This window comes from Gopherus flavomarginatus, chromosome 6 (assembly GCF_025201925.1).
Source record: "Gopherus flavomarginatus isolate rGopFla2 chromosome 6, rGopFla2.mat.asm, whole genome shotgun sequence".
Lineage (NCBI taxonomy): Eukaryota > Metazoa > Chordata > Testudines > Testudinidae > Gopherus > Gopherus flavomarginatus.
In genome coordinates this window covers 64,636,102-64,663,446 of record NC_066622.1, presented here as the reverse complement: position 1 = coordinate 64,663,446, position 27,345 = coordinate 64,636,102, and the positions used below count along the sequence as shown (strand labels likewise).

Here is a 27,345-nt window from a genome sequence, read left to right as displayed (position 1 = left end):
GCATGCAGACAGTCCCAGTAAAACTAAACAACATTCCCAGGTCAATCCACCCCGCTCCCTACTGCATGATAACGTACAGCAAACAAGCAATCTCAGGGATCCGGCCCTCAGGCAGGGTTGAGGAATCAAATAGTCTTGGGGTGCATAACCTCAGGCAGGACAGAGCAAACAGTCTTAGGGTTCAGGCCCTCAGGGAAACAATCTAGGGGCTCAAACCCTCAGGCAGGGCTGGAGCAACGAACAGACTGTTGTCCTAGCTCTAGCAAATTTGCAGACAAACGCAGGCACTTGGCCTAAGGTGTGGAGGCTACCACCTAGGGGTGGGGTTAGCAGCATGGAGTAACGAGACCTGGGCCCACCCTACTCCACCGGGTCTGAGCCCAGGGCCCTAACAGTGGCAGAGTGTTCCACCACTGGGTCAGCGGGGATCTGCCTGAAACATGGTGACTGGTGTTTGGCCAGCAACACAACCAGACTATAGTCTGCTTTCCCTGGGCTATTTCCTATTCTCCCACCATCATGTATCTGCGGCTTGAGGTCGTTCCCCACCTCTTCAGGGTATGTGGCAAGCAGCAGTCCTGGCTGCTCTTCGCCTGGGTTGGCCTCCTCCAGGGCAGGGCATGGTGCAGCATGGGTTCTGCTCTGGGGATCTGCGGCAGGCTGCAGACATCTAGCTCAGACTCAGCTGAGTTACAGCATACCCCACCTTTTATACTTCCTGTCCTGCACCTTAGCTTCTGGTGGGAGGGGTGAGCCTGGCCTGGCTTCATCCACCAGGGAATCAGAATGGCTCCTCCTCCTTGGGTTTAAGACCAATCTTTACTCCAACCTGCTCTGTGGCTTGGAAGAGCTAAGACTCAGTCAAATACGCTTATTGAAAATGTAATGTAATAGGGTTAAACCAATAAGGTTTAATAGAAAATTAACAAGTTTCTCTAGAAATTACTCTTAAAACCCAGCAGAATTTAACAGAGAATGGGACCCTTTCTATAGATTTTTCTGAGCCTTCCTGAAGAATCCTGTAGATGGATTTCATTTTCTGTACGATTCTGGAGGATGGTCTGAAAAACCTATATACAATTAGCGTTTCCTATTGAACTCTATATACATTTTCATAAGGGAACATTGATCAGGTCGAGCTGGTAAGCAGAGAGAGGAAGGACATACTTTTTCTCCCTCCCAAAGAGGAGGGGTAGAGTCAGAGGAAGCTGCTCTTTGGACTGTCATACCCCGGCAAGCCTGGAGCATTCTGGTTGGAACTTCCACTACACACCTAATTCTCCTCTTACCCATCTTTGGTGGCACCTTCTAGCAGCACAGCTCCTTTGGGAGCTATGGGGTGGGATGGGGAGGGAGTAGCTTGCAGGGGACTGTGCCTCTGCTCTAGTGTTCCTAGGTTCATGGGATTTCTGTAAGAAACTGTGGGAATCTGTGCGTTTGGAAGGAAGTGTCCCCTACCGCCTCTTTGTGGGCACACAAATCTTTCTTCTTTGTCTGCAGCCCTCATCATCAACAGAAGAAAAGAGCTGAGAATGCTAGAGAGTGAATTTACACTGAGTTTTCCCATGTAACGCTCACCCTGCTGTGGGTTGTTCTGGAGGAATGAGTAATATACAATAGGCCTTTGTCTTCACATGGATTTATTTGTTATTTTTATGTCTAAATGTCTAGTTTGACCCTGATCAGAGATCTGAGAGAGCTCTTTTTTTTCCTGAGGCTCAGCAGTTCATCTTTTCACACATTCCTCTGAGTGTACAAGATTTCATAAATCTCTTCAGTGGTAGAATTAAGGCAAATTATTCTCATTATGTCTGAGTCAGAGCCTTTTACAGTTAGAATGAACTAGAGAGGAACCAAAATAGATATAAGAAGGTAGGGGCTGAGATTTCTACGGGAAAGTTAGGTATTTTAGTGGCTTCTGTGTAGGGTTCTTAACAAAACCAGTTCTGACTCATGCACTGTCATACATGTGAAGGGCCAAGTTCTGTCCTCAGATCTAGGTACACAGTTCTCATTGGCTGCCGTATCTATGAGGCACCGAATAAGCTATTAGAATTAGGCACTAAATTAACTATTTTTTGCTTTGTATCCTTGTAACCAAATTTTCTGGATGAAACCCCCACTCTGGTTTATTGTAACAATGTAGCACTGTTGGGCCATGTGAATGAATGCAAACTAATTTTAACTTGAAAGTACTGTTCTTCCAGTGATGTCCCTGTGGGTGCTTCACTGTAGGTGTGGCAGCGTCCCCTGTGCCTGGGATCAGGAGATCTTCATCAGCAGTGCCCATTGGGCCGCACATGTGCCCATCTCATGTATATGTAGCACTATGCGGTCCGACTGCCCCCCTGTTCCTTCTCTACTGCCTATGGTCTGGGACTAAATCCACAGCACAGCCTGCGTCTCCTTTGACCTCTTAAATAGTGCCTTACCTGTTAGTTGTAGTGTAGTTTAGTAGTTATTTTCCTTTTCTTGTTCTCTCTCTATTAAAAAACAACTTAATTTTTCCTTCCTACTTACCCTCCTCATTAGCTCATAAGGACTTAGTTTTCCTGCTTCCTGCCCTTCCTGACTGGGAAGCTTTCTCCCTCACATTTGTGTCTGGATCTTTCAAGTTGAAGAGGTGCATTTCCTGCTAGGATGCCTTCCCAGTAACTGACGGTTACTCACAGTTCATCCGTTGCCTGGGAGAGGGACACGTCCCGCAGAAGTGTACCCAGTGCCACAACCTGACTGCGAGGGCCAGAAATGATCGGGACATTCAGGTATGACTTCTCCTCATGGAGAGATCATTGCGTCCAGTATCAAACTCTGCATCCAGGACGTTATTCCTTCCAAGTACTGTTGCTTATAAAATATGTAGTATGTACATTTAAAGGTGTCCTTTAAAATGATTTCTCCCCTAAATAGATACACTTCCCTGTGTGGAGGTCTTTGCACAGTCACCCTAGTGCAAGGACCCAGTGGAGAGCAGCACTAGGGTGACTGTGCAAAGACCTCCATACAGGGAGCTTTGAGTAGTATACTTTCAGTGCAGTGCATGGAGAAAGAATGGGTAGCAGAGTTTCTGTAGACATTTCTGTTGTGGGCTGCTAGGCTCTGCTCAGTAACTTGTTCCACATGCAACACTGTAGGAACAGGACACCAAAGGTTATCAAGATATCACAGCCATGGTGACATGACAACTTGCTCTCCCATTTGGCATATGTGTGGCTCAGTTCCAGAACCCATGCTAACCCTTTCCTGAATGTGTTTGCTGAGTGTGAAATCCTGGGTGTGTGACATATAGGCTGGCCTTCAAAGGACTATGAATTATTTGTCCCTGCTGAGAAATACATGCTCTAGTTTGGTTGTTAAGGGCCTAGAGGTGACTAGCTCTCATATGGGGATGCGAGGGGGCACAATTACAGTCCATGTGTTCTTCTGAGTGCCAGGACTGTATACTGGTACTGTCCCTGTCGGTGGATGCAAGCCATCTTCAAAAGAGCACAGGCACTATGACCCTTTTCTTCTCCAACAGCCAGCTGGATCTAGTCTCAGGAATATTAAAGGAATTGCAGCTGTTACTTTTGTCTACCTGTGGCTAGTTCCAGGGCCTGGCCCTGAGATCTGGCTGACCGTGTTAGCAGCATGAGGCTAGAGGTACAACTGCCCCACTTGATTTTCTCCATTAACACCACAGTACTTTATTCTTTGCCCCGGGCCTAAGTCCAAAGTGTCTTTCATATTCTTGTGCATTCACTGTTTGTTCTGAACTGTGTTTTCATGTGACACTGAAGCATCAAGCTACTACTAGGCCCTTGAAAAGAGGCCTGAAGTTCCTGCTTCCAGCTGAAATCTGTATTTTAAAAGATGCTAATAAGCACAGTATTCAATGCAGGAAGAACCAGATACTCTAGGATGTAAATATAGCTTTACACAAATGAAGCTGTTTTGTGCAGTTTGAGAAGCAAATGCCTTTCTCTGTCCAGAAAAGTAATAAAGTACCCAGGAAGTTACTTTTTCTCCTGCTTTCCTCAGCCACTTCAGTCATTTTTGATACCCAGGTATTGGAGGAATTCAGCTGAATGCAGCGATTCTTTTCAAAGCACGCTTAGAATGTGAGAAATCACACATTGGAGATTTAGGCCTGGTCTACACTAAAAAGTTAGGTTGAAGGAAGCTGCCTTAAGTCAACCTGTTAATGTATTTGTCTCCATTGCTGGGTCCTTTACACCGACCTAAGTTGCCTCTAAAGTCGACTTCTGTAATCCACCTCTGTGAGAGGCATAGCACTTAATTCGATTTTCATGGGTTGACTGCGAGGTAGTGCAGACACAGCGTTGTGTAATTCGACTTAATTGGCCTCCTGGTGGTGTCCCACAATGCTAATTTGTGACCTCCCTGGAGATCATTCTCAACTCTGCTGCACTGCAGCCAGGTACACAGGAAACAGCCCCTCCCCTGCTAAAGCCCTGGGAAGTTTTGATTTCCCATTTCCTGTTTGATCAGCATTGGGAGCTCGCCAGCTTGAGAACAGCTGATCATGGAGACTACATGCCCCAAATGCGCTCCAGCCTGGTCTGCACAGGAGGTGGTGGATCTCATCGCTGTGTGGGGAGAAGAGTCTGTGCAGAAGAAGCGCTGACATCTATTCAAAGATCGCTTGTGGAATGGGGGAGAAGGGCCACACGAGGGCCACACAGCAGCGCATGTGAAAATAAAAGAACTTCGCCAAACGTACCAGAAGGCCAGGGAGGCGAACAGTCATTCTGGTGCTTAACCCCACACATGCTGTTTCTACAAGCTGCGTGCAATTCTCAGCAGTGGCTCTACCAGCACGTCCACAAGCAATGTGGACACCTCACAGATGTGAGTCTAGGGACAACAAGGAGGATGATATGGTGGATGAGGAAGAGGAGGAGGAGAATGGGAGACAGGCTCTCCTTGAGAGCCAGGAAATATTTTTAACCCTGGAGCCCTGTGGGTCACAGGACATCATGGTGGCTGACTGTGATGCTGGAGAAGCATCACTCATGAGTATACAGTTACAATCAAAGTCCAGTTAAACTTTAGCAGGCACACACATTTAGTGGTATTGCATGGTTACTGTGAAGAAAAAGTGAGGTGCTGTGGTTCTCTGCTTACAAGAGGCTGCTCCAGCTATGCAGAGGGTGGCCCCTGAAAAAGACTGTTTATGTGGATTGGGATAGCCCAGGAGTCCTCCATGGATATCTCTAGGAGACTTTCATGGAGGTACTCTACAATCCTTTGCAGGAGGTTTCTGGGCAGGGCAGTCTTATTTCTTCCATCATGATAGGACACTTTCCCACACAACTCCTTGAATTAATTCTACTGGCATCATTGCAGTACACAACATAGCAGCATAAGGACTGAGTCTATACCCAGACACTTGCAGCCGCTCCTTCCTTTCTGCCTCTGTTACCCTCAGAAGACTGATATCACATAGGGTCGCCTAGGGGAAACAGGGGTAGTTCTCATTAAAAGTGCTCTTACAAGAAAAAAAAAAGGGCATGTAGACCTACCCCATGCACCCATATTTCAGGTTGCCAAACCACACAGCCGCTAATGTGCCTTTAATGTGTTTGGCGTGGGCCGGCAAGTAGTTTAAAGCAGCTGATACGGGACTGGGGCCCCACATGAGAGATTCTTCAATTTGAGAGTGAAAACATTTCTCTCTCTCCACCCCGTTCCTAAACAGCTTCCCGTGGTGCTATGGGGAAGGGCCATTGTTCGACTAGCTACCTCTGCTACCAACATGAGCTTGCCATAAACTTCTTAAATGTGCCGTCACTCATGACCCGGAGGGGCTTACTCACTATGGCTGGAGCAGCAAAACAGCACAGCGACTGGTTACAGATTCAGATAATGTTATAGCTTGCACCTAGTGTAATAAGGGTGGCTTTTTTAATGAAAATGGCCTTGCTATGGAAACATTTTATTCATGTACAGTGGCTCCTTTATTTTTTCCCATGAGTGACAGCTGGAAATGTGTCCTTTGGCGTGTCATCAACACTTGAAAGCAGACTTTCACTGATTAGCAGGAGGAGAAGAGAAAGCAAGAGGACTTATTCACCGAAATACTGAACGCCTCTGGGACAGTTGACACAGAGCTGAGAGCGTGGAGGATTTCACTGTCCGAGAAGTTAGACATGGACATGGAGAGCAGGAAAGCTTCAAATGAGCAAGAGCATGCAGCGCAGGATGAGATGCTTCAGATTATGAGGGACCAAACAGACATGTTGAGCAGTCTGGTTGAACTGGAGGAACAGAAGCAGGAGGGTAAAGTCCCTCTGAAGACCCTGGTAGACAGCCAGCCAGCATTGCCTGGTGCAGAATCACCCTCCCCCAAGCATTCCCTGAGGTGTAGGTGAAAAGTCTATTATCCCTTTCACTTAACTCAGGGGGGAAGGTACAAGGAACAGAAGGGGCCCATTCACAGACCTTTGATGGTCTGGAATGCAGTTTTATATTATGCAGCTGAAAATGTTTCTCCCGTTCCAACTTTACAACCCCTTTTCCCCAAGGTTACCATTTTTTCTGTTTTCCCTCTTTACTTATATTTGTTAAATAAAGTAAATGTATTTGAGAAATAAATGTTCTTTATTGAGTAGAAGCAGTGGGCTTGGGTGTGGGATTGGCTTTACAGGGACAGTGATACAAGGCAGGTGAAGGTTTGGGTTTTTGAACATGTTCCTAAAGATGCGTGTGTCATAAACCTTTCCTGACCATCCTATGTTGATGTCAATGAAATGCCCCCCTGTGATCCACTGGCACTTGCAACACCAATGAAAAATATCCCCTTTGGTTTATGTACTCTTTGGCAAGATGATCTAGTACTAAGATGGGGATATGCGTGCCATCCATCACCCCACCACAATTAGGAAACCCCACCATGGCAAAACCATCCACTATGTCCTGCAAATTTCCCAGACTCACTACCCTTCGTAGCAGAAGTCGATTAATGGCCCTGCACACTTGGAGCACAGCAGCTCCCACAGTTGATTCCCCACTGACCAGTAACTGTCTGATGTTGCAAGTTTCCAAATAGCGATCGCCACTCACTTCTCCACTGTCAGAGCAGCTCTCATTTTTGTGTTGCTGAACTGCAGGGCAGGGGAAAGCTCCGCACAAAGTTCCTGGAAGATGGCCTTCTGCATTCGAAAGTTCTGCAAACACTGCTCATCATCCCATACCTGCAAAACAATGTGGTCTCACCAGTCAGTGCTTGTTTCACAGGCCAAGAAGTGGCGCTCAACAGAGTGCAGCTGCTCTGTGACTGCCAGCAGCAACTGTGAATTGTTTTTTTCAATGGCTTGCAGCAGGGCTGCTTGCAGGACATCACTATGTTCTGCATGGCGGACCCTACCTCACTCTGGAAATACTGCAGAAGAAGGTGCTAGGTGTTTGAGATGCTCAGAGCAAGAGTGCACACCTAAGCAAGCTCCATGCTTCTGGGGTTATGGCGTAGGTGCAGCGGTTTTAAGGTGTGAAAACCACTGTGTTGTTTGCCATTGAGCACAGTGCATCATGGAATGCCTACGCAATGTTCTCATTCTCCCCTGCAACAATGTTTTGGTTCCATGAGGCATTGCAGAAACTTCCCAAAACACACTGTGGCAAGTTGCACTTTGGGGTAGCTACCCATGATGCACTGCTTTGTGCATCAATGCAGGCACTGTTAAGTGTGCTGTGTAGATGAGCTCTTAGACTGCTAAAAGGAGACTGCCAAATATCTGGCTTTCTAACTTCCTTGCCCTTTGTACTTTGCATCCTGATCCAAAGCCCACTGAAATCAGTGACAGGACTCTTCATTGACCTCCATGAGCTTTGGATTTGACTCTAACTCTCACATTGTGCCTAGAGATTGGATTATTCATAGGTCTAGCCTGCAGATCAGTCTTTAGATGCCATAACTATGTATTAAAAAGAAGGAGTTGGGATAAAATCTAGGGCTGTCGTTTAATCACAGTTAACACATGTTATTAACTCAAAAATATTAATCACGATTAATCACCATTTTAATCACACTATTAAATGATAGAATGCCAATTCAAATTTATTAAATATTTTGGATGTTTTTCTACATTTTCATATATATTGTATTCTATGTTGTAATTGAAATCAAAGTGTATATTATTTTTTATTATAAATATTTGCATTATAAAAATGACAAAAGAAATAGTATTTTTCAGTTCACCTCAAACAAATACTGTAACGCTTTCTCTTTGCTGTGAAAGTGCAACTTACATATTTAGATTTTTTTTTGTTACATAACTGCACTCAAAAACAAAACAATGTAAAACTTCAGAGCCTACAAGTCTACGCAGTCCTACTTCTTGTTCAGCCAATCGCTAAGACAAACAAGTTTGTTTACATTTACAGGAGATCATGCTGCCTGCTTCTCAGTTTCTGGGGACGTTGTAAATAAGAACAGGCATTTGCAAGATATTTACATGACAGATATACTAAACATTCGTAGGCCCCTTCATGCTTCAGCCATCATTCCAGAGGACCTGCTTCCATGCTGATGATGCTCATTTAAAAAAAATGTTAATTAAATATGTGACTGAACTCTTTGGGGGAGAATTGTATGTCCCCTGCTCTGTTTTACCCACATTCTGACATATATTTCATGTTATAGCAGCCTCAGATGATGACCCAACACGTGTTCATTTTAAGAACACTTTCACTGCAGATTTGACAAAATGCAAAGAAGGTACCAATGTGAGATTTCTAAAGATAGCTATAGCACTCAACCCAAGGTTTAAGAATCTGAAGTGCCTTCCAAAATCTGATGGGGACAAGGTGTAGAGTGTGCTTTCAGAAGTCTTAAAAGAACAACACTCCGATGTGGAAACTACAGAACCCAAACCACCAAAAAGAAAATCAACTTTCTGCTGGTGGCATCTGACTCAGATGATGAAAATGAACATATGTCGGTCGGCACTCCTTTGGATTGTTATCGAGCAGAACTCTTCATTAGCATGGATGCATGTCCACTGGAATGGTGGTTGAAGCATGAAGGGACTTAAGAATCTTTAGCACATCTGGCACATGAATATCTTGTGATGTCGGCTACAACAGTGCCATGTGAACACCTGTTCTCTTTTTCAGGTGACATTGTAAACAAGAAGTGGGCAGCATTATCTCCTGAAAATGTAAACAAACTTGTTTGTCTGAGTGATTGGCTGAACAAGAAGTAGGACTGAGTGGACTTGGAGGCACTAAAATGTTATGTTTTTATTTTTGTATGCAGGGTTTTTTTTACATAATTCTATATTTGTAAGTTCAACTTTGATAATAAAGAGATTGCACTACAGTACTTGTATAAGGTGAATTGAAAAATACTATTTCGGTTTCTTTTACAGTACAAATACTTGTAATCAAAAATAATGTGAGCACTGTACACTTTGTATTCTTTGCTGTAATTGAAATCAATATATTTGAAAATGTAGAAAACATCAAAAATATTTAAATAAACGGTATTATATTATTGTTTAACAGTGTAATTAATCGCATGATTAATATTTTTATTTGCTTGACAGCCCTAATGAAACCATGCACTATATCCAATTGTCTTTTCTGCCCTTTGAACTTGTGGGGAGCCTTTCTACGCTTCAATCCAGATGACAATTATGGTCTGAACTCTCTCTTTCTATAATGCCTTTTTTGCACCTCAGAGTGTGAGGTGCAAAAAAGGCATTACTGTGATCAAACTATTATAGTGAAACTCGCTCTATTATTTCCATAATAATTCTGTGAGGAGCTGCAGTGCTGGGATGGCTTCCATGAGAATTGAAAGAAATCATCCACAGATGGAAAATGTACTGAATGTATTGATGCGCTACATTGTTTTTGTTTTTCAAACAGGTGGAGTGCACTTTGGAGATGAGAATAAAGGCATCATTAGTAGCAGAAAGTTTACCTTGATTGGTAGGAGAAACTTCTCTCAACAGTGTTCTTTCAAAGGGGGTTGACTGGGAGGGATGGTGTAATGGCCTAATGGCCTGAGCGCTGGATTTAGAATATCTAGAGTCTATACAACCACAGGTTTGATTCTTGGTAGAGCCGTGTCAGGCCTTCAGCCCTCTGATGTAGATTTAGGGGGTGGTGTCAATCCACTAAGCTCCATTTACTTCAGTGATTGATCTATACCAGCTGGAGATCTGGCCCATAAAGTTCCATGCAGTTTATGGATCTCTTGATAAATCCTGAAAATTTGAGGGCTTGTCTGCTCTGTAGGGATCTTGTTGAATTTATTTGTAAGAGGTGGGGTTTGTCTTTGTCTCTATTGCACAAGGGCTTCTTTGGTTTAGAAGGGTGCTGTGAAAATGTAACACTACTGTAGGATTCTGTTGGATGGACATTCAAAGGAATACTGGTATATTTCATGATGAAAAGGTAAACACAGGACTAGACTGGAGATGCTGAGCTTAAAAAGCAGGGTTGTGATTGGTTTGCCTCTTTGGGGCTACTATTTGTGCTTGTGAATATTAGTTAAGTGGTGGTACCTGAAAATGTAGAGGCATTACAGTCTTCTAGACCTATGAAGGAAGAAACCAACCAAAATTCCAAAACTGATGCTTATCGGTTTTCAAAAACAATTAATTTGAAGTGAAACAAAATAAGAACTGATTTGGCTTCATTCCAAAATTACCCTTTAAAAATAAATAAATAATCACCAAATGCTTTTTCCCCACATAAAAATGTGTTTTCAGTTCCCCTTTTTTGTTAAGAAAGTTTGGTTTGGTCAAAAACTTCAAGCAGCTCTAGCCATTTGTATGGCACCATGGATGTGTATAGCAGTCTGCCAGTGCACAGGAACCTGAGGACTTTACACTCAAAAAGGTAACCTCAACCATATACTGCTAGGGCACACAGCAGTGTCCCAGCACAAGTTTCTGACTGTGTTTTGTTAAATGACAAATCCTTGGGATTTCTTTGTGCTGAATTGGGTCTTGGATTCTTTTCTCTCTGTTCTTCAGTCAGGATTGTGGCATCTTACAATTCCTCAGACTTTACTAGTCTACAGTCATCTAGTGCATGAGAGTTCAGATCATGGAGTTTATAATAATACCACCCTCCACACCTCTAGGGAGCCAATGTGCAGGCCATGTAAACACAAATGCAGATTTATTTAATGGTGAGGGGAATGGGTTAGCCTCAATGGCAAACAGCGCTCAACAAACTGCAATAGTACAAACTCCTCTTAGGGCCCAACCCAATGCCCATGGATGTCACTGGGAGCCTTTTCCTGGTGTTCAGTGGGCTTTGGACCAGGATCTCAATGCCATGCTGCCTTATCTACTGGGAGATGGAGTGTGGCTATACTGTAACCTCAGCTTTAGCCAGAGTGGACTGACTATTCTCAGGAAGCGCAAGCATGCCTCAGAAGGTGGGCAAACTGAGTGGTGCAGGTGGCACACCAGAATCCCAATGACTTGCCTGCATATAACTATTGCTCTTGATCTGTCCCAGGAGCACGTCAGAGCACGAAATGAACCTATTTGTGAGGCGCTGCACTGGCATCAGCTGCTGAAATGAACTTGCTTTAAGAGTGTCCTCAATCCATGCTAAAGTCTGTGTGACCAGGCCTTCAGCTGCCCTGGTGATAACTAGGGGGAGGGATGTATTTTACATCCAACATATACCCCACACAGTGTTCAGAGGCTCTTTGCAGGAGCACTGGTTCAGGCCTGCTTCAAAGGAAGCTGTCACTAACTGAATCTGGTGAGTCCTCCATCATCTAGGGGTCCTCAATTACTGACCTGTTCCCTTTTTGCTTTAGCTTAGGAGATCTCGACAAGGTTGCTGCACAAAGTGGAATTGCTGCTTACAATAGAAAGCCTCTTGCAGTGAGTCACATGAGTTTGTTGAACTTTCACTGGTGTAATAAATGGAATATCTGAGTGACCCTTGGCAGTTGTTTGGATATCTACATTACCACTGCACTTGATGTATGTGACTTCCTAGAAACTTCTCTATCAGTCATTTCTTTAATGCCTTCTGACTTGCAAACCATAAGAGCTTTAATTTTAAAAGATTGGCTGCAGCTGAGGAGAAGAATTATGGCGTTTCCCCTGAGCCCCTAGCGATTCCTCTTCATGATTTACAGTGTATCCTGGCATTAAAAAAAAAAGAGTCACAGCCCTGAGTTAGAAGATGAGAAGGCAGAGAAAGCGCAGGAAAAAGAGAATGTGTCAAGCAGGGTTCGAAGATGCTGTTCATTGTGCATTTTTTCTCACTGTGGGTATTTGGGATGGGGGAAGGAGAAAGGAGGCAGAGGATGGATGGATGGAAAGACAGTGGAGGAAGAACCTCAGGGTCCTACGGTCTCCCTGCTCCCATGATTCGGGAGGGGAATGGGATTCTGTGGTTCCAGGCTAGGAAGTGGAGCATTGCTAATACGGACGGCTCTGAAGTGCCCAGAGTTTCCCAAAGGAATATTTCAGACCTAAGCATAAAGCCCTTTGCAGAAAATGTCCAGCCAGCAACACCACCTGTTTTAAACCAATGGGGCTGCCACTCACCTGCTTTTAGGGATCACAACTGTTGCTTGTAGGGCATGAGATCTAGTCACCTGAGTAGGTACATAGGGGGCTGGGCAGGACTGTACTTGGATGGCTAGCCTGAGCCACACCTGTGGCTGCACTGCTATTTGTAGTGGAGCAGAGCTAGCACATGTATGTCTGCCTGAGCTGGGAATGACTTCCCCCAGCTGCTGTGGAGACATATCAGGGTGGTCCCAGCCCATTTAGGATTTATGAACTCCAGGTTCCTCTTTGTCAGGCTCTTTTGCAGCTTAAAGAAATGAACAGGCAGATATGGTATCAGAATTCCCTTTTTTTATGTGAAAAAAGCCTAACAAGGAGAACAGTATAGATCTCTAGCTTGGATTCTTCCATTCCAATGTGGATGGGCCTTTTCTTTGGAAACAGAAATAACTGAAAAATAATTAATCAGTATCCTCTTTCAAATATATTTAAGGACCTCACCCCCTCCCACCCGTAAAATCCCTTCTGTCATCAAATTCAGCCTGGAAATAAGGTACACATATTTAACAATAAAGGTAAATAACCATTGGAACACTTTACCAAGGTTGTGATGAAGTCTCCGTTGCTGATAATTTTTAAATCCAGATTGACTTAAGAATGGCCATACTGGGTCAGACCAAAGGTCCATCCAGCCCAGTATCCTGTCTTCCAACAGTGGCCAATGCCAGGTGCCCCAGAGGGAATGAACAGAACAGATAATCATCCAGTGATCCATCCCCTGTCGCCCATTCCCAGCTTCTGGCAAACAGAAGCTAGGGACACCAACCCTTTCCATCTTGGCTAATAGCCATTGATGGACCTATCCTACATGAACTTATCTAGTTCTTTTTTTGAACCCTGTCTTGGCCTTCACAACATCCTCTGGCAAGAAGTTCCACAGATTAACTATGTGTTGTGTGAAAAAATACTTCCTTTTGTTTGTTTTCAGCCTACTGCCCATTAATTTCATTTGGTGATCCCTAGTTCTTGTGTTATGAGAAGGAGTAAATAATACTTCCTTGTTTACTTTCTCCACACCAGTCATGATCTAATAGACCTCTATCATATCCCCCCTTAGTCATCTCCTTTCCAAGCTGAAAAGTCCCAGTCTTATTAATCTCTCCTCATGTGGTAGCTGTTCCAGACCGCTAATCATTTTTGTTGCCCTTTTCTGAACCTTTTCCAATTCCAATATATCTTTTGTTAGATGAGGCGACTGCATCTTCTCACAGTATTCAAGATATGGGTGTACCATGGATTTATATAGAGGCAATATGATATTTTCTGTCTTGTTATCCATCCCTTTCCTAATGATTCCCAACATCCTATTCGCTTTTTTGACTGCCGCTCTGCTCTAGGAATTATTGCAGAGGCAGCTCTGTGGCCTGGGCTGTGCAAGAGGTCAGATTAGATGATCACAGTTGCCCCTTCTGGTCCAGAAATCTATGAATCAAAGCTGACTCCCTGTTCTGTACTAGCTAGAGTCCTTAAGGGAGACATTTATTTCCTATTACTTCCATACAAAGGTCCTGCACTGAAATATTTTGCATACTTTTTCAGACCTGCAGGAAACATTAAGCACACACAAAAGTACAGCTATGAAACCAGTCAGTTCAGAATCAGTGGAGGAATTGGTGGTTAATTTTCTCACAGCCATGATGAATAAATCCAGTAGATTGCCTCGTTTTGCATAAATGCATCTTATTTCTAACTAATAATTAATACCAGCTGTTGAACCAACAAAGCCTTGCCTTTGGATTTTGTAATGTCTTGAGTGCTTGGCCTCTTTACATGGATTTTTTTCGATGTCTTTTATTAAAAAAACAATAATTTTTACGTACCTATTAGCTAATTGCTGCTAGGGGAACAGCCATTAACAAGCCATTGTCTACCTACCTTAGGGTACGTCCACATTACCCACTGGATCGACAGGTAGTGTTTGATCTATCGGGGATCAATTTATCGTGTCTCAACTAGACGCGATAAATCGATCCCTGCTGTGCTCCCCATCGACTCCGGAACTCCACCAGGGCGAGAGGTGGAAGTGGAGTCGATGGGGGAGCCGCGGCCATCCATCCCGCGCCGTGAGGACGGGAGGTAAGTCGAAATAAGATATGTCGACTTCAGCTACGCTATTCTTGTAGCTGAAGTTGCGTATCTTACATTGACTCCCCCCACCAGTTTAGATCAGCCTCCAGACCATTTGATAATATAAAAAAGGCATGTATATATTTAAAATAATTTTGTTGCAAGTACAGAGTTCACTGCCAAAATGTGTTAACATATAGAATAACAGGCAGAGAGGGAGTGTGGTCTAGTAGTTAGAGCAGGACTCCTTCGATCTGATCCTGCAAGTACACATACACATAAGTAACTTTATTCATTTGCAGTTACTCATGGGCATAGGTGTTTGCAGGACTGGGCCACTGGGTTATATTCTCATATCTGGCCTGGCCCTTTGCCTGACAGAGGGTATGTCTACACAGCAGCTGGAAGTGTGATTGTAACTTGGGTAGACATACCTGCACTAGCGCAGCTAATCATAGTTGTGTATCTGTGTCATCAGCGTGGACTGTCCAAGCATGCCGGGAACCCTGGAGACATATTGCATTCCTAGACTGTGCTGAAGCCCCAAGCTGCTACATCTTCACTGCTATTGTTAGCTGTGCTAACATGAGTATGTCTACCTGTGCTGCAGTAATACTTTGGATTGCAGTGTAGACAAACCCATAGTCACTTAAAGCTAAATTTCTAAAAGTGGCTGCTCATTTTGGATGCTGGGTTTGGATCCCATGGATGTAAAGTGGATTGCCACAGATTTGCAGGGCTCTCCTTTTGAGCATCAGGTCCTGTCCTCTGTGTAGTGCGAAAGTTTGTCTCTCTCACTAACAGAATTTGGTCCAATAAAAGATACTACTTCACCCACCTTGCCGCTCTGAACATCTTTTGACATTTTTGCTGGTAACCTTAGGAGTTTTTCTCCATTTATTAAATGGGCATACTGATACCCACAGCTTCTCCTTAGGGGTATTGTGAAGCTAAAGTGCAGTAAGGTCTGTAGATGAAAAGCACTTGTCAATTTTAAGTATTTGTATGTATTAATTGACTTTTGTAGCGTACTTGGCACTCTCTGGCTGGCAGACCCTATAGACAGGTCAAGTGTTATATTTCATGTGGATGTAGTTTGAAAAAGCACACACACTTGTAACACATTTGGAGAAAATCATTTGGAATGGGGAGATGTTTTAGGTTCATATTTTCCCTAATACTTTGTTATTTTGAAAATGGAAATTGTTTCCAATCCAGTTCAAGATGTTACACTTAACTCATTTCTGAGATAACTTAGATACAGTTTCTACAACCGAGTACAGAGGGTGATTGAGACTATAAAGCAAAGCTTTAAAACCACTGGATTTTTCTGCCTACTGGAATTCCACAATGAAACATTTTATACTCAAGGAATTTAAGGAGAAAAAGTCTGGACATCCTCTTCCTTCCTACAGCAGCTGTTTTCACTTTGTATTTTAATGAGTGGGCTGAACTAAAACCATCGGGGAAGGGCTTCCCCCTCTGGCACCCACACATAAAAGGCTTTGCTAGTGTGTCATGCTTTTTGCCTGTGTGAAATGAGTAAATACCTATAGCTGGACAGTTCAAAGAAAGGGCTTCGTCATGTTCTTGATGGTTAAGCTCTTTGGTACAAGCTTTTTTTGATTTCCCTGGATTTCAGTCTGATGTGCCTTTAGCCTCACACAGTGAGTATTTAAACTGAAAATCTAAAATCTTTGCAGTCCTTTTTTAGGTTTTCCAGCATAAATAATTTTGGAGTCTCTGTTGATTTTGGAGGTAAATTTTGTTTGAACTACTGCATTATGTGTTCCCTGTTCACTGTAAACATCTTTTCTGCATGATTTATAATCATGATCCTTCTTTGTAAAATGCTTTGAGATCCTGGTCTGAAAGGATCTATATAAATGCAGTGGAACATGTTGATTTTCTTTACATTGTGAACACTAAATGTGATATATTAAACATTATTGACCTTGTTTCCAAAGGGAGTAGACTTTAAAGGTTAAGCTCTACCATCTCTTAGATTGGTTCTGACTGTGCTGAGTGATTTTTATCCTGTGTGTGTTGATCACTTGTCTAATCAGTCTGTCTTCTGTGTGCTGAGAGCCACTGCTTTTTGGATTTTAATTCAACTTTATATCAACCAGAAAATTTCCCATTCCTTTAAGTACCTTCTGATGCTAAACAGAACCGAGAAAATGGTGAAAGTGGTGTTCCTTTTTGCTGGTTTTCCTTCAGTGTTAGATCGCATTTGCTAAACTCAGCAAATAGCAGAATTCCCCCTGGAATACTGGGAAGCAGCCCAAAAAATAAATAAATCTATGGTTACATTTTGCTGGAGGTTTCTGGTAGCAGGTTGTCTTTTTTTTTAAATGATCTGCTGAAATACTTTGTTAGAACTACATTCCTGGCTGTGCCATTCTCAAAAAGGCAGCTCTGTTAAATTTACATAAATGAACCTCCACAAATCAAAAGTAGAACAGGGCCCCTCTGTATGTAACTGCAAATGCAAGTTAATTATTAGCAATAGAAGGGAAATCTTACTATTTACAAGCTAGATAACAGCATTTGCCTTTGAGGAATATTGTACAACATGGGAAAGCAAGAGGAGCTCAATTTGTAGCCATTTAAGAGTGATTTGTTTTTCAAATGCTTTGCTAAAATTACTGTCCCAAGTTGATAGAAAATAGGAGCTGAAACCAAATCAGGGATCCAGACATTCTTGAACTTCACATCTGGTTCTGAACTTCACAGCTATACCCTGAATCATCGATGGCTAGACCCAACTTGGTGATTCACATCCATCACTCATAGCAGAGTTAAGTTTTTTAAAGAGTATTAAGGCTAGATTCTGTTCTTGGTTACATCCTGAGTAATTCAGTGATTCCAGATTCAGTGATTTACACCAGTATGACTGAGCAGATTTTTGATTCTTCAGGTTTAAAATCATGTATGTGGTTTGTGTTTAATACCTTCATTGACTCTGAAATTAGAACTCTGGGCTGGATCCTCAGCCCTGTTCTGCCTGCCTTGCGCTGCTCTGGCAACAGAAAGCAGCTGGCAGCCCAGTGGACCTGCCGAAGTAAGATTTTCCCCATCTTTGGATGGCATAGAGCTCACATGTCCAGCTCTAAGCCAATCCTTCCCAGGTTTTGGTCTACAAAAGACATGACCATGCTGACTTTGCAGTCCAGGAATTCTCAGCTGCTGGAATAGCTCCTTGGGATCATAGGCCCCATGTATTACGTAGAGCAGCCATGAGGCTGCTCTAAGTCTTTGTCTTCATTAGGAAAAAATAAGTGTGTTCTTAACTTGGTTAGCTAACTCAAAGTAACAGGAGGCAGTTTGTCATTTTCATGCAAGTTAGCAGGTCAGGTTAAACCCCAGGTACTGCCTATAGGCTTTAATGAAATGTGCTAACTCATGTGGAAGCTACAAACTACTTCATCTTCACTGGGATTTTACTATGATTTTACTGTGAGTTAAGAGCACGCTTTTTTTGGTAGTGAAAACAAGGCTTAAGTTACACTGGCTCAAGGATCAAGTAGATGCAAAAGTGTCTAAAAGTGCCTTTTTTCATTCACATGATCTGGGTTGCCGCTAAAGATCTCACCCTATGTATTTCATGACCGCCTTTGCTCTGAATGTTTCCACTAGGTATCTTTAATATACACACTTTACTGATTTAAGAATGGAAATAAATTAAGGCTTATTTTCTGTTATTTATCATTGAAAATATCTCATGAGCTAATTGGTTCTAAATGAAGAGGAGACCCCTCGGAGGGCTTTATTTGGTGGGTGTGCCTGAGGAGACACTGAACTGTTTTTCTAACCACAGAGATTGATACAAGTTAGGCAATGTGACAATATTATTTAGTACCTAGTGCTCTGTGCCTCAGTTTCTTCTCAAAAGGGTGGATTCTAGAACTTCTGTATGATTTGGCCACAGCCTCCCTCCTTAGCGTAAACAGAAAGTCTAAGAAAACAAAGTCTTTTCACCCTCACTCAGTGTGTCCTTGGTAGCCCTCTTCCAGGGCTCCCCTGTTACCCTGTATCAAAGCTTGGCAAGTCCATTTGATCCCTTCTTCAGGGCTTCCCTCTCCTTCAAGTCTCAGACGTCAGTTCCCAGCTCTCTCTGGGCAGGGGACCTCTGCCAGTCCCACTCCAGCCCTGGGGCTCTGTGGCGAAACCTCCCACAGCTCTTTTCTTGGTCTTGCCTCAGCCATTTCTGGCTGTTTTCTAGGCCTTCTCCCCAGACTTCCCAGCATGTCCTACCACCCACCTGGCTCTTCTGCAGGGGATTCTTGCAGGATCCCTCCTCCTCAATGACTGACTGTCACGGAGTCACCGGGCGATGCTCTGGAACTGCTCCCCACCAAGCCAGGCAGGACTTTGGGGAGCCTCCTCTCCCTTGGAGCAGACTTGTTCAGGGCAAGAAGCTCACACAGCTTCACCTCCTGGGTCTCTCCTTGGAGCATTCAGCATCCTCTGCCCCTCCGTGCGCTTCCCACAGCGAGTCCACCCCAGCGGGGTCCTGGGGAAGCCACCGGGTTTTGCACCCCCACTTTGCAGTCAGACGTGACTCTCAGCCAGCCAGTAAAACAGAGGTTTATTCGACGACAGGAACAGGGTCTAAAACAGAGCTTGTAGATACAGCGAACCGGACCCCTCGGCTGGGTCCATTCTGGGGGGCAGTGAGCCAGACCCCCAGGTCTGCCCTCCACCCTTGGCCCCAGCCAGCTCCAGACTAACAACCCCCCCCCCCTTCTTTCTGCTCAGCCCCTTTCCCAGGCGAGGAGGTCACCTGATCCTTTTGTTTTCAACACCTTCGGCTGGCACCTTTGCAGAGGAGGGGCCCAGGCCATCAGTTGCTAGGAGACAGAGGGTCACGCATTTAGGTGCACTGGCCCTTTGCTCTGCCAGATACTTAAGAACTGCCATGGGGACACTGAGGCACCAACACCGTATTCAGAGAAAACATTAAGAACATTCCCAGTTCGTCACATCTCTCCCCCCTTCGAGGCCGAACTGAGCGAGGTCACTCCAGCCAGTGACCTGGGGAAGTTCGAACCCACCAACGTTCCCATGGATGCCCCAGCATCTCTCCCATCCCTTGGTGTGAGTTACACCAGGACAGTCCAGTCTCAGGCCCTCCCTGAGGTCGAGTGTGCTTGATGGCACTTGCAGGCCGCATGTGGGAAGGTTTATGCGGCTTGAACCCTTTTGCTACCCCAATATCCCTGGGGTTCAAACTGGGCCGGGGTCTTCTTCCAGCTCTGGGCTGCAATTCAGGCTCTTTTGGTTAAGAGCCCCCATCTTGGCCTTGGCCAGCTCTGGGCTTGGACAGCCGCTTCCCACTTTGTGGCCCAGATACAACACCTCTACCATCCCCAACTTACACTTTCCAGCTTTTAATGTCAGTCCCACCTCCTTGAGGCAGCCCAGCCCCCTCTTCACCTGGGACACCTGTTCCTCCCAGGTCTGGCTAAAGATGCACATGTTATCAGTGTCTGCCCGGGCCAAGTTCTCCATCGCCCTTTGCTTCTCTAGAATCTCCCCAGGCCTAGGCATGGGGTCGGCATCAGACACTGTGATGGCTTTAAGTTTTTGATAGCCCCCATAAAACCAGATCATCCTGTCTCCCTTGGGGATCAGCCCCACGGGTGAGGCCCATGGGCTGTAAAACGGCTGGATCCCATCTAAAGCCAGCATGTCCCTGACCTCTCTCTCCAGGTTCTGGGCTGCTTTCCCAGTGACTCTGAATGGGGAACACCTGATGGGGAGATTGTCTCCCACCTCAGGGAAGAGATCCCCCAGGGGGTCTTCCCCCTTCTTCATCCAATCCTCCCTCTTCAGGTTCAGGGGTCCCCTCACTCTCCTCCCATCCAGCAGCTCGAACAGGAAGAACCCTGTGGATTCCTGGGGCACCACCAGCTGCCTTCCGATTCCCCCCAGTTCTACTTCCCCTTGGGGAGCCCATTCCCGGTACAGGAATCCCTTCTCCTGCAGGACTCTGTCCCTGCAGCCTTCCCCAAGGGGGTTTGCAGCGCTGTGGCCAGCAAGTTCCCTCAGCTTCTCCAAGGAGGGATCCTTCTGCAGCTCGGTCTGGGATTCAGCTGCTGGGGCAGGGAGTGGGACCTGCTCCCTCCCGCTGGCTGGGCCTGGGATCACAGCCACCCTGAGCCCTGTCCCTGGTAGCTCCCTCCCTGCTGTGTAATCACTTCCCAGCAGCACGTCTGGACCAGGCAAACCTGTTTGGCAGCCGACCTGCCCTGCCCGGGTGTCCCCCCACTCAGCTGGGATCTCAGCTCCCCCCGTGCTCAGCGCTGCCCTTGCAGTCCCAGTGGGGGCAGGCAGCGAGCTCTCTGCTCTGGTCACAGCATCAGAGCCAGCGTGAGCCCCCACTCCGGTGTGCAGGGGGGCAGGGAGCATCTCTCCCTCTCACTCAGCCCCAGGGGGCTGGTTACAGGTAGGCAGGTATCCTGAGCCCTGCAGCCCCTCCCCCTTGCCAGCCAGGTCATTTGCATTTTCACTGACCATTTCCATCCTAGCCAATTGGTTCCCTGGATTTGAATTCAAACCCTCGGCCGTTACAGGAGCGGGGCCTGGATCCTGTCCCATGGGGAGACAGTCACCCCCCAACAGGGCCTCCCAGCCGATATCCTGGAGAACCCCAACTACCAGCCAGCCCAACCCCTCCTGTGTCTGCACAGGGATCTGGGCCATAGGCAGGGCGAGGGGCTTCACCCCAGGGAACTTCACCCAGGTCCCACAGTCCCTCAGCATCTGGGGCTGCACCACCACAGTTCTCTCTGTCCCAGGGTCTCGCCCCCGCAGGCGTGTTTCCCCACTAACCCCTGGGCAGCCCCCTATGTCTCTCTGATCCACCATCACCAGTCCACGCTGCTGCTGCTTCTCCTGCAGCTCTTCCTCGGGCTCTTGCTCTCTCTCACGGTCCTCTCGCTCTCTCGGGCTCTGCTCCCATCCCATCCGTCTCCAATCTCCTGATGGGGAACCCAATCGTGAAGACCCTCGTCTGATTGGGGACCAGACTCCCGGGGATGCCTGGCTGATGCTCCAGCTGCTCTCAGATCCTCTTGTAGCCCCATCTGGGCCAGGAATCTGCTCCTCAGAGCGGTGCTTCTCCTCCAACTGCACGATTAACTGTGCCTCGGTGAATGTCCCCATGCGTAACCCTCTCTTTGTGCACAGGATCACAATGTCCTTCTCAAGGAGATGGTGATAGGCCATCACTTCATCGATCCCAAGTGGCTCTGGACTCACAGGCCTGTGTGCTCTTGGCTCCCCCATGGTTTCCAGGAAGAACCCCTGGTGTGCCAGCCCTTCTCGTGATCACCACCTCTTTGCCAGGGTCGAGCTGCAGACTCCTCCGCCCCTGGGACTGCTCCTGCAATCCCCCGGGGAACCCTGCTACTGCAAAAATCCTTCTCTCTCCCAGGGTCGAGCGGCAAGCTCTTCCGCCCCTGAGACTGCTGGCTGCAGTCCTCAGGGGGACCCTGTTACTCCAACAGTCCTTCTCGCTGGTCACACACTCCCAGAGGTTAACCGCCCCCTGAAACCGTCCCACTCTGAGCCTTCAGCATGCCTGGTCCTCATTATCCCTCCTTTGTTTTACTGCTCCCCAGTCACTTACTGCAAGCAGCGCCATTCATGGGGTGCAGTACGTCCCGCCGCTGCCACCAGTTGTCACGGAGTCACCGGGCGATGCTCTGGAACTGCTCCCCACCAAGCCAGGCAGGACTTTGGGGAGCCTCCTCTCCCTTGGAGCAGACTTGTTCAGGGCAAGAAGCTCACACAGCTTCACCTCCTGGGTCTCTCCTTGGAGCATTCAGCATCCTCTGCCCCTCCGTGCGCTTCCCACAGCGAGTCCACCCCAGCGGGGTCCTGGGGAAGCCACCGGGTTTTGCACCCCCACTTTGCAGTCAGACGTGACTCTCAGCCAGCCAGTAAAACAGAGGTTTATTCGACGACAGGAACAGGGTCTAAAACAGAGCTTGTAGATACAGCGAACCGGACCCCTCGGCTGGGTCCATTCTGGGGGGCAGTGAGCCAGACCCCCAGGTCTGCCCTCCACCCTTGGCCCCAGCCAGCTCCAGACTAACAACCCCCCCCCCTTCTTTCTGCTCAGCCCCTTTCCCAGGCGAGGAGGTCACCTGATCCTTTTGTTTTCAACACCTTCGGCTGGCACCTTTGCAGAGGAGGGGCCCAGGCCATCAGTTGCTAGGAGACAGAGGGTCACGCATTTAGGTGCACTGGCCCTTTGCTCTGCCAGATACTTAAGAACTGCCATGGGGACACTGAGGCACCAACACCGTATTCAGAGAAAACATTAAGAACATTCCCAGTTCGTCACACTGACTACACATGCTCCCTCTTATAGATGGCGTCAACTAGGGGTTGCTGTCATGTCAGGCCCAAACACATCACCTGGGAGACAGATAATTAGGCACACATGGGGATGAGCCCAGCTCCCTTGTCACCCTGTGACAGAGAGGAAGGATAGCCATGTGGCTAAGGCACTGGACTGGAACTCTGGGTTTATTTCCCAGCTTTGCCACAGACTTCCTGTCTGACCTCAGGCAAGTTATGTAATCTTTCTGTGCCTCGGTTCCCTATCAGTAAAACAGAGGTACTAACCCTTCCTCTGTCTGCCTGGTCTGGGTAGACTGTAAATGACTCAGGGCCAGGGCTGTTTCTTACTATGTGTTTATACAGCGCTAGCACAATGGAGCCCCAGACTTGACTGGGGCCTCTAGGCGCTGCTGTGAGATAAATAATAATAATAATAATTAATAATAAAAATCGATTCCTTCAGGGTTTTTATGTCCTCTTGTGTGTTCGAACTATTGATTGACTACTTGAAGTCCTGCTGAAAAGCCTATTTAGAAAACATGATATGTTTTCCTGCTTGTCTCTGTTACCAAGCATTAGTGAAAATGGGAGTGTAGATTTTTTTTAAAGGTAAACAGCAATGGAAATAAGTACAGATATGTGTACTCTACTAAGCAGGCTGGAGTAATATTTAGCACATGAATAAGTTTTAACTTACCAAAAACTTATTTGTAGATCCCACTAAAATCGGCTGGTTCCATCTGGATTCTTTAAAGACTCCCCAGAGCCCAGAATTCTGGGATGTCCTACTAAACAAGAAATCCCATCCAGCCTCTGACTTGGTTGGGATCTGACTTCCAAGAATTATGCATTCAGGCTCCTAGGAATTTGTCATAACTCTAGAAGGACTTAGTAGGCTGTCATGAAGCTTAAATAGGCCTCTGAAGCCTACTTTTGTGACAAATCAAAACCCTCCCAGGCTGCTGCCTTAGGATCCAGACCTGTACTCACCTCAATGCTGAGGTCACCTTTGTTGTCTGTTTAAAAATTCTTTGAATGCTAGGTCTCATTTAGTGTCCTGATCTTTTCTGTGTGATGTAGTAATCATCTCCATGACAATCAACTGTGGTGGCAGAAAAAAGATTGATGTAGGAGGAAGAAAAATAAAGCAGTAGTGGCAAATCAGTGTTGTCCTACATGGTAAGAAAAGGAGGCACAGTAAAATAGAATATTATATGTATAAGTGTTTGAAAATGGGATGTTATCCAGGATGTGTCACTAGCTGTTTAATGAATATAGAAAGCTGATATTCTCCATGCCATAAAGAGCAGAACATTACCTGTCTTTAATTAGATATCTTCTTCTGGACAAGATATACAAGCTGCACAAGAAGGTGTTGTTTTCTCATGAAGTTTAACTGAAACTTGGTGGTGTGATTTTCTCTCCTTCCTCTCTAATGCTATCTCAAGTTGAGTGCTGCAGAAGGGTAGAGGAAAAAATGCAAGAACTAAAATAACTAATGCTGATATTTGAAAGCAGGACGGACTTGGGAATCCTTAGTCATGTAAGTCTTTGTGTCTGAATTGTTGACCTCGATTCTGCAATTGGTAGTGCAGGCTCCCCCGGTTGAAGTCAGTGGGGCTTCCAGCAGGTGCAAGGACCTACACAGATAAGGGTGCAGGATCAGGGCCATAGTTTGGGTTTACACTAGTGTAACTAAAATCAGGAGTAATTCCATTTTAAACCAGCAGAGTTATTCTGGATTGACACTGGAGTAAATAAGAGTGGTATCTGGCCACAGTGCTGATAGCTGATGTTCCTGGGGCTACAGAGTTTGTGGTTTGGGTCTCAAAGATGCTTGAAAAGTGCTTGTATGGTTGGATCAGAATAGATTTAGTCTGAGACTTTCAAAGTGGCATCAAAGAGTTAGGTGCTCAGCTCCCATTGAAATTCAGTAATAATCAACCCCTAGCTCTTATCTAGTGTGTTTCATCAGCAAATCTCCATGCGCTTTACTAAGGAGGTCAGTATCATTATCCCTATTCTACAGATGGGGAAACTGAGTCACAGAGCTGGGAAGTGACTTGCCCAGGTCAACCAGCAGGTCAGTGGCAGTGGAACCAGGGGGTGAGGGGTTCTAGCACCCTGCAATGAAAACATTGTGGGGGAAGATCTAGGTTTCCATCCCTCCAATGATTTCTGTGGTGCAGTTAGGACCCAGATATTTTCCCCCTGCACATGTGGGGTGTGTGTGTGAGAGATAAGAATGGGATCCAGAGAGGGGCTGGAGTGGCCACCTCAGTGCACAAGATTGGGCTGGCCAGCAGGGAGCAGGTTGGGGTCCCCAACCCAGCCTGGTTCTGCCTTTAAGCTACCTGGGTCCTGATGGAGACACCCATTATAGGGGAGGAGGAGCATATGCTCTAGCTGCTGAGGTGGGGTGGAGAATGGGACAGGGTACTGGCACCTGGATGGGGGAAGGAAGGCATTGGTGCACAGGATGCCAGCTGCCAAGGAGGAGATGGGGGAGCACAGGGAACAGGCCATCAGCTGTCCAGGAACTACCATAGGAATGACCGTGGGAACTACCAGGCTGCCCCTTCCCAGCCAGAAGCTGGCTGTCCTCCCCCAACCTGTCGTAGTCGCTCCCCTCACTCCCCCTGCTATCCCTTTTCCCCCCCATTCCACCCCCAGAGTGACAGAGCCAGGTCTCTTGCGTCCTAGCCCAGTGCCCCATCCAGTAGATCATACTGCCCCTAGACTACTTTGAAAATCCCCAGTCTTAGAGACAAAGAGTCCTGTGGCACTTTATAGAATGTGTCTGACAAAGTGGGTATTTACCCATGAAAGCTTATGCTCCAGTACATCTGTTAGGCCTGGTCCACACTACAGCGTTAAATCGATTTAAACAGCGTTAAATCGATTTAACGCTGTACCCGTCCACACTACAAGGCACTTAAAATCGATTTTAAGGGGTCTTAAAATCGATTTCTGTACTCCTGCTCAACGAGAGGAGTAACCCTAAATGATTTAGGGTTAGTGTGGACGGAAATCGAAGTTATTGGTCCCATTCTTTTACTGAGCTACCCAGAGTGCACCGCTCCGGAAATCGATGGTAGCCTGGGACCATGGACGCACACCACCGAAGTAATGTGCCCTAGTGTGGACGCATAAAATCGATTTTATAAAATCTGTTTTATAAAACCGATTTTATTAATTTCGAATTTACTCTGTAGTATGGACGTGGCCTTAGTCTATAAGGTGTCATAGGACTCTTTGTTCCTTTTTACAGATCCAAACTAACACGGCTACCCCTCTGATACTTGACAGCCTTAGAGAATTATCATTAGAAAGGAAACACCATCTTTAATCATGTTCATTTGCAATGCTTCTCACTCCCAACAAGATTTAGGGATATATTAAAGGGTTTTCAATCCAATCCTCACCAGCAAGGTCGTTTTTTACATGGGCTCCAGGACAATGATTTCATTAGTAAATCCGTGTATAGATGAATTAAAAAATACATAATTCCATTGACATTTTGTTTTGTCTAAGACAGCTTGTTTAAATACTTTACTAGTATAATCAAGAACAGGAAATTGACCCTGTTTAGTCCCACGTGCTTGCACTGGAGACAGCAGGTGATGTCATGTCCTTGTTGAAGTTCCCACACAATATTTAATACATCCTTGATCTTTCCTCAAAGTGTTGTTTACTCTAAAATGTCTGCTTTTCATAGGGAAGAGGAAACCTGCCATAAATGTTCTCCCCAACACGGTATGTGCTTTAAGAGAGGAGTGTGACTTTAAAATCTACTAGCGTTTTTCATGTGATCAGCTACTCCTATAAATGGGAAAAGATCAGTGTTCCCCACACACTGAGGCTGAGGGATTGTAAACAAGAAACTATCCAAAAATACCATGGGTTTTGGCAGGGGTGGAACATTTTGCAGGAAGTTCATCTGTAGATAACATACAAGGCTACCACTTTAAAAGGCTTTTTAATAAGATCAAAAAGTTTCCCACATTTTTTTAATGTGATAATTTGTATTCTCACTGCTTTTGTACATGTTGGGTATGATTTAAGTTTATGGAGTTGTCTAAAGAACCAGAATCACCTCCTGCATACCCATGGCAGTTCATCTATAACTCCGAGGGGAACAAGGGGGGTGGTTTTCTAGAGAGCAGTTTAAAATGCTTTTCTTTCCTATTTGCCAAGTTTTTATTCTCAGTAGAATTTAATGACTCAAGTCTTGAAAAACTTCCATACATGGTTAAAGTGTAACCAGTGGTGCGGGTTTATTTATTTAAATGATAGAGTTTCAGACAAACTCGGGTGGCTTTCTTCAATAGCCACTCAGTTCTCTTCTACAAGTTGCTTTGGCAGC

At 45.7% G+C, this 27,345-nt stretch overlaps 1 protein-coding gene across 40 annotated transcripts in view; it reads left to right on the top strand.

The window, feature by feature from the left end:
* Positions 1-27,345, top strand: part of SORBS1 (sorbin and SH3 domain containing 1) — a 275,655-nt gene that overhangs the window by 70,907 nt on the left and 177,403 nt on the right. For 2 of the 40 annotated variants that reach the window (XM_050959933.1, XM_050959931.1), the window contains exon 1: positions 16,163-16,291. The exons of the other annotated variants lie outside the window; for them this stretch is intronic. The gene's annotated coding sequence lies outside the window, so the exon portion shown is untranslated. Of the gene's footprint in view, positions 1-16,162; positions 16,292-27,345 lie in introns of those variants that run through there. 40 annotated transcript variants of the gene reach the window in all.